The sequence below is a fragment of the Phalaenopsis equestris genome, unplaced genomic scaffold, assembly GCF_001263595.1.
Source record: "Phalaenopsis equestris unplaced genomic scaffold, ASM126359v1 Scaffold000084, whole genome shotgun sequence".
Classification (NCBI taxonomy): Eukaryota; Viridiplantae; Streptophyta; class Magnoliopsida; order Asparagales; family Orchidaceae; genus Phalaenopsis; species Phalaenopsis equestris.
Window position 1 is genome coordinate 1,145,055 of NW_018164526.1, and position 8,619 is coordinate 1,153,673.

The 8,619-nt window shown below is 33.0% G+C and overlaps 1 pseudogene; it reads left to right on the top strand.

Moving 5' to 3' along the window:
* Positions 1–1,443: 1,443 nt before the first annotated feature.
* LOC110019870 lies at positions 1,444–2,527 on the top strand (annotated as a pseudogene).
* The last annotated feature ends 6,092 nt before the right edge of the window (positions 2,528–8,619 follow it).

Sequence of the window (8,619 nt, forward strand, 5' to 3'; positions counted from 1 at the left end):
TATATATATATATATATAATATATTGATATAGATATCGATACCTCACCAACAAATTTTCATCATCCAACACGAATCTCGAGATGATATTTTAAGTAAAAAAACATTCAAGTCTTGATAAAAAAGTCATCTAAAGCTCTCATTTCAGTAAACTTATAGTCAAACTGACATGCTCAATGAGACAGGCCTAATGATATGAAATTATCTCAACCTAAGTCAAATCAAGCCCAGATCAAGTCATTAAATCACAGTTAGAAGATTTATGAATAAATTTAGAAAGTCAAACGACTGTCAAATATAACAAGTTTATGCTCAAATCGAGCGGCTCGACAAGAAGAATCCAACGAGAGCAAAATCAATTTACGAGTCCAAAATCACTTAATTCTGACATTATTAAGACACTCAAATGTTCATTAAAAGCCGTATGATCCAGGGAAGCTCTCCGGACCGTTCGATCAAAATGGTTCATATTTCTGCATTAATTGCACTCATAACATTATAAAATAGAGTCCCATCCCTCTCATGAGAGAGAATGAAGTCTAGAAAGAGTCTGAGGATTTGAGGAGAAGCTGCAGCTTAGCATCACCACCCATCACCGACCTCCGTCGTCGACCGCCATCGATTGCCGACAACCACCGCCGACCTTCTTCAACCTCCACCTACCGTCATCAACCATCATCAACCAGACGCCGTCAGTCGACATTATAATCTAAAAAATATAGTTACCATTTCCCGTCTGTGGGACAAGAGATTTCTATAATCATCAATCAATAATGGATTTCCGCAACTAGGTCAGACCCCGTGGTTTTTCCCTAACAAGTTTTCCACGTAAAAACTTCTAAAGTCATCAACATTTTTTTATTTTTCATTTCTTTCTATGTGTGTTGAACTTTCGTACAACACTAAGACAATAATTTGTTACTCTACCTTCGTGAGTTTTCTAGCACGCAGCAGATATAATTGATGAGTAATATTTCAAGAAAAAACGAGTCGAACACGAACAAAGAAATCTTGGTTGGTGTTCGACTCGTCAACTCAGCGAACGAGTCGAACACGAGTTTCTTAACGAGTCAAACACAAACTATTCACGAACAACGAGCCGGTTTGAAAGCCTTACAAAGCAGATCCAAGATCCGCAGTTACTCAAGATCTCCTCACGGTTTTGGTAGAAGGATAAGACCACAACTTTTATGCGGTCCCCACAAATGAAAAAAAAATATATATTTTGATTTTAATTACTTAAATTTTAAATAACATATTACATATTTTAATAATAATAAAAAATAAATATAATATTGTAATTATTTAAAATTTTTATTAGTGAGTAATGAGAGATAATTATAATGTAAAAATAGTTAAAATATTATTTTTAGAATTTAAGATTAAGATGAAATATTTAATATTTTGATTGGTTGTAATCTAATAACTTAAAAAAGAAACAAATGGGCGCCACCAGAATGTCGTTCCGAGTCGTCTCTATACAAAGCCCCCTCTCTTCTTTCTCCTCTGTTCCGCCGCCGACCGGGAGATGAGAGCTCGCCGAGCCGCCTTCTGCTTCGAATCTTCCAACTTTACATGGTAATGGAGTCCTTCCGCCAAAAGAGATCGCCAGGCGCTGACAGCTTTCTCGGTCTTTTCTCCCAGCCGCCGCCTCCCGACGGCAGCGCTGCCGCCACCTCGACCACCGGCGGCGGCGACGGGACGAGGACGATATTTTCTGGACTGGAAGCGATTCACCGGACCCGAATCACTCATCCCCTAACCACCCCTCTTCCATGGCGAGCCCCAACCCTAACCCTAACCCTAACCCGTACCTCCACCGGCCCACCCATCGCCGTTTTCCCGAGCGCAATTTTGGAATTCTCGCCGCTTTACCTGAAGAAGAAAAGAAACGCCCTCTACTTCAGCGAAAAACGTTCTCCCCATCATCTTCCTCCGCCGCGGCTTCCCCTTCTTCGCCCTCTTCCTCCGCTCGGATGATTCCGGTGATCTCCATGCCGAAGGCGGAGTACGGGATGTCGGTTTCAGGAGGTAAGATGTACCACCAGTCCGCGCCGATGAACGTTCCCATCGCGCCGCCGAGGGTTAGGAAAGGTTTGGAGGAATTTGATGGGGATGTGAGGGGATCTGAGGATATTGAAGAGGAGGAGATGCTTCCTCCTCATGAGATTGTGGCGAGGGCTGCTTCCAAGGAGTCTCCATTGACGACTTTCTCGATGCTGGAAGGAGTTGGGAGGACGCTCAAGGGTCGGGACCTGCGAAGGGTCCGCAATGCCGTCTGGCGTCAAACAGGTTTTCTCGATTGAAGTAGGGATTTTGACGCTTCGTATTTTTTGAGGAAAATTTTGAAAATTGGCATGAGATTTATGATTTTTGATAAGTGGAGATCGAATTTGTGATATTGTTTAGAATAAACTGAGAATTGTTATCTTTAATCGACCAGAACACCTGGAAATATTATCTCATCTATTGCTATTAATTTAACTATCTGTTACGCTCAACATTCAGTATTTTTATGAAGGATTATTCATTTTTGGTTTATAGCTTAGCCTTAAATCTAGTTCGAATCCTGCCTCAAAGGGCAGATTTTTATGCACTGAATGGAGATTTAGTTACTGAGGGCTTCTTTTGAAAGACAAGGTTTAAATGTTCTGCTTATTATTTACAACTTAATCTACTGCACTTGCATACCACAAAATATCTAATTTTTTATAAAATCTCTAAATGACGTATTTTAAGTTATTTGGAGTAAAACACCTTTATGTATATGTTTTCATATGATTTAGACACTAAAATGCTATATGAGTAAATATAAAGGTTTATGTGTTGGATATGTAAATATATACCAATTTTGTCATATGTATTTAAACACTCCAATCTTATTTGATTTGCATTATTGTTTTTTTTTAATTTTTTTGGTATAAGAAATGTTTGTTTCAGAATTGCTGCTTTATCATTCTTTCTATGTGATTTTGTTGTGAATTGCATGACATGCAACCAAACCATAGTAGGCTGGCCATCACTAATTCAGTCTGTGAAGATTTTCAATTGCTTCTTAGTTTCTTTATAGTATGATTTTTATTTTTATTTTGTTATTTCAGCTGCTTATACAAGATCAAAACTAATGCCTTTTATGTATATGTTATATTCTTTGTTATGTCATAAGATTTGATATTTTTTTTTCAATATTTAAAGTTGCGCAATTGGGCATTGAGAGTGTTTTTTATTCGTGAAGCGAGGTGTAGGTCTCAAATTACAAAATTTGAGTCAAGGAAGAATTTGAGTCAAGGAAGAAGTATTGTATAAATTTCAAAATGTGAAATAAGAAGTAATATGTCAACATTTTAGCATGTTAACACTTAAAATTGACATGTCCCTTTCCTTCAAAAATATTAAGTAATTAATTGCGCGATGTAAAAGTAATATTTTAACATCATAGCAATAAATAAGGAAATAAGATGGGTTATGGAAACATCAAATTATTAAAATAAGCTAATATATCAAAATAGAATATTTAAAATAATAATATAACAATCAAAATAAATTCAAACTTACTCTCTTTCTCCCACTCATAAGACTATCAATCAACATCTAAACTTACATTTAGAGGTGTTCATCACTCTCATTACTTAATTGATTTTAATTATAATTATGAACATAATAAATTTTAATGTTCCCCACCTGATCCTAGTTCTATTTAATCTCTCTTATTTCTCCTCATCTTCAATCGTAGTCATTTTTCTCTTCCATAATCAATAATAATCAATAAAAATATTAAATAAGCTTAAAAAATGCTGATGCGGAGCAAAGAAAGAAGAATATTGTTGAACACTTCTAAATGTAAGAAGAAAACATTGATTATATGTTTAATAAAAAAAATTTTGACACAATTTTAGCTTTGTAGTATATGTATCGACTCGTGCCGTAGTAATGTCTGTGTCAGACACGTGTCCGACATGGGACCACACCTATTTTGAGGTGTAGGTAGAAGTTGATATTCGAGTATGTTCTAAAATAACATTGATACAAATTCAGTAAATACAGAGTTGGATGTTGATACAAAACAAAGAAAGGTGAATACTGTATTTAAGAAGTTTTCGCTTCTTTCTTTTAGGCAAAGTGGTTTCAATCAATTTTATAGCTCTCAGTCAAACTGATATTTTTTTAGTGCAAAAGATTATGATTATTGTAATAAATAAGAAAAAAATGTCTGGCAATTGTGCTATTAAAAGAGCATTTAATTTATAAGTTAGAGGTTATTTATATGAAAAAAATTACTTAAATTTTTTATTCAATAGCTCTTTGCGTGAATGAACTTATAAAGTTAGAGGTTAAATACATAAGATTTGCGTGAATGAACTCAATAATAATCAAAAGTTATAAAGTTAGAGGTTAAATACATAAGATTTGTGTGGTATGTATGTTAATCTTATTTTGCATGAATGAACTTATAAAGTTAGAGGTTAAATACATAAGATTTGCGTGAATGAACTCAATAATAATCAATTGTGCTATTAAAAGAGCATTTAATTTACAAGTTAGAGGTTATTTATATGAAAAAAAATTACTTAAATTTTTTATTCAATAGCTCTTTCATTTAATTTGGCAAGAAATTCATATTGTTATTTTGCGTTCTTATATGCAACTAACAATACAATCACTGGATGTATTTTTCCTTGTTTTGATCTATTAAGAACAATATTGTTTGAAAAAGAGAGAGTACATGTTGAGAAAAGGCTTGAGCATCTAGAGGAGATTTGGAATGAGAAATGGGTTACTATAGTTTGTGATGGTTGGACAGATGCGCAATGAAGATCCCTTATTAATTTTATGAGCGTCACAGAATGCAGACAAATGTTTATAAAAGCTATTAACTGTGAATGAACTTATAAAGATAAAACGTGAATGAACTTATAAAGAGAAGTTTTACGTTGCCAATAAAATTTTAAAAGTAACTGTGGACGTAGATTCAGAGCAGCCGGAGCATTGATTGAGGCTCAATATCCTCGTATTTTTTGACTCTTTGTGGTTATTCGTACATTGAACTTAGCATTGAAGAATATATGTATTTCGAAGAATGTAAAATAAAATGAGGCTACTTATGAGCAAATTAGCTGCATAATTAGCATTAAATTAGATTTAATTTAGATGTCCATTTTATAAAAAAATTTTATTATGAATTATTTAATGAGATTATCAATGTTTAATGATTTCTTAAAGTTAAAAATGTTGTTTATTATATACTCGCTTTGCATCAAGTATACTCATGCTTAGAAGATTCAAAACAATAAAACGATGGATACAAACAATGACGATCAATGACAAGCAAAGCATGTATCATGAAGATGATATAAAAAAGATAAAATTTATGAAGGAAGAAATCATGGATAATGTGTGATGGGATAAAATTAATTATATTATTGCTTCTATAGAAGCTCTATATGGCATGCTGAGATTGATTGATATAAATCTTATCTCCACCTTCTCTATGATGTGTGAATTTATGGTAGAAAATGTGAATGAAGACTCAACTTTTTTCAAATTTGTAGATGATATTATAGTAGAAAAATGAAATAAAAAAAACATTCATATTTATTGTATAGCTCACTCCCTCAATTCAAGATATGATTTGATTTGATGTTTATTATTTGTTAATCCTAACTTAGATTATTTGTCACACTAGAGTAAGTGAAGCTTTAAATCGTGTTGCTCCACATGAAGATATAGATACATCTATTGAGAGAAATAAATACTTGATGAATATTTTTCCAAATATTGAAGAAAGATCAATCGCTAATTTCTTTGAATTTAGTGGAACTTTAGCTGATTATGTCTCTATAGCTTCTAAAACTAGCATGTATGGAAAGGTGTGGCGGATGGTTTATGGAGCAAATTCTCAACAACTGCAAAATTAGCTTTCAAATTGTTTTGGTTGTGTGTTCATCTTCTTGTTGTGAATGAAATTAGAGTACATATTCTTTTATCAACTCACTTAAGAGGAACAAAGTCACTTCTCAACGATTAGAAGATTTGATATTTGTTTATGTTTATCTTTGTCTTCTATCTTGGAGCCCAGAATATTCTTCGGGGACACAAAATTATGGGATGTTCGTGGAGATGCATTAGCTACCATGGATAATATTAAAATACTTGAAGTTACTAATTTTTTTTCTTAACGAGTAATTCTTAGAAATAGTATTTTAGTCGATGAAAGGCGAAAGCGTTATTTATGAGGTCGATGGAGCCACCAATAATGATGACACCACTGCTGAAATCCTTAACTTCAATTAATGATATGATTGTATTGTTATATTTTGCTTCATTTTATCATGGATGACATTAGCATTTAGTGTTTTAGTGATTTCTTTTTATATTTTAAATGTAATTTTGATATTGTGAAAAATAATTTTAATCATTATTAAGTTTTTTTTAATGATCGCATATTTTGTTTTGTAATATTTTTATTGGAAAATATTAAAAATATATATTTATATTATTAATTAATTAAACATAAAAAACGTGCCCATGCCGTATCGTGGCATACTTTTTATAATATTATGTTCCGTTTTATCGTAGTCATGTCGATGGTTAGAATCTCGGCTATAAAAAGTTTTATGGATAAATTTTATTTATTTATTTTCTGCTTGCTGGTGTGTGAGGACCGAGGTTTATTAAGTGGGGTGTATTAGTTTTATACTTTAAATTTTGTTGAAAGGAATTGCAGGTCGTCTCAAGAAACTTTGGTGAGGCACATCTCTGTTTGGCTGAGACAGCCTGAGACAATAAGATGCAAAGCCCCTATTGCAATTTTCCTTTTTGTAAACAAAATGTTGCGGCGCACCTTGTGCCAAATTGATATTCATATGTGCTGATTTTTATCCTTGGTTTGATTTCTTTCCACTCTCGACATTTCATTCTTCTCAATCAGGCCCAGCTTGATCTGTACGTCCTACACGTTTCAGCCTTTTGTTTATATTATTTGGGGCATTTACATAAATACCATCCAATTCCTATATATTTACATATGTAACATTTTAGCTTCTAAAAAGTGAAACACATTTTCATGCATAGGTAATGTGGCATAAATACATAAGATTTGTGTGGTATGTATGTTAATCTTCCATATTATTTTCAGTTTGCAAAAGGGAACTCTTTTCAAAGGAAAATCTTCACCACTCTTGCTGCAGGAAGGAAATAATAGTGTCAAGACTATTTTTTATGATTGTTGATGTTGTAAATTTTTCCTCTTGCTGAAATATCATTGTTGTTTTTAGGGGCATTTACATGCATACCGCCCATCTAACACCTTAACATTACATTTTACATTCATGACACCCAAATCTTTCAGATCACATAAAAAATGCCGTTATTTTAAATTTTTAAAGGGTGAAATACAACTTTTTAGCTATTAGATATGTAAATATATGGGAATTGAATGGTATGTAAACGGTATGCAGAAAGACTTTTAATCTTAAAGATTTGAATTTAGTCATGGTGACTTGTGTTAGATGTGGAGTGAGGAATTATATCTCCCTTTATATTTTGCATGAAGTTTGAATCTTATTACAGAGGAAACATTATTTATAACGCATGATTGTCATTTCATTCTCTTTTGCATGAAAAGAAGCTTGAAACTTTTTTTTATTGAGAAGATTTAAGTTCATCATAAAGGGAATGTTTACCAGCAACATAGATTTATCTTCTCACTCTCAATTTACTCGTGCCATAGTGGTTGAAGTATAGCATCTCACCATGAGGTCGCGAGTTCGGTTGTGTATATTTCTTTTGGGCTCACTTCTCCCGAAAAAAAAGGTTTTTGGGATGAGATAGTGACCTGATGATCGGGCATTTTCTCTCACACTGAAATGCCACATGCTCGAACCTAACCGACCCGTGGCAAAGTTGAGCCGATGAAGCTTGAATCGGAAAGCCGAGCGAACAATATTGCTACTATTTGAGTGATCTTAGTGAAAGTTATTTGATTTCAATTGGGGTTTGTGAATAATATATATATATATATATATATATATATATATATGCCAAAACGGCAGCGGGTACAAAAATCTTTTTTATATATGCATGTTGAAGTAATCTTTTGTTTTGTTTCTTTATTTTTTATTTTTGGCTTTTTTATAGGTTTAATGTTATTATTTTGTTGTATTATTAATGAGTTATGCGTGTATTGTTTTTAAATAATGCAAGTAATATTTTGAGCTGTATATTATGGCTTTTATGCAAGCCATATTATGTCCAGCATTTGAAGAATTCCTGAGTAGGAAAACTCCTATGCTTTTGCTTTCCTCCAAACTCTTCACTTTTGTAATATATAATTCCTTCATGATAATCACTCAAACTTGGCTTTTGTGTAGTTATTTTGGCTCTTATGCTTTTTCTTCTTTTGCATATTAATGATAAGATATGGATTTTAATTTATGAAATATTGCTTTATGATAAATTATCTTGTACGATTAGCTCATCAAATGCTGGTTCTAATTGGGAATAGTGTATTTTATGTTGGAATAGGTGTTGTGTGTGTGTGCGTGCGCACACGCGCGCGTGCGGCATAATCGAGTTGAGTTTTGAGTCGCTCATCAATTGTGGACTCTAATTGAGAGTCGTGC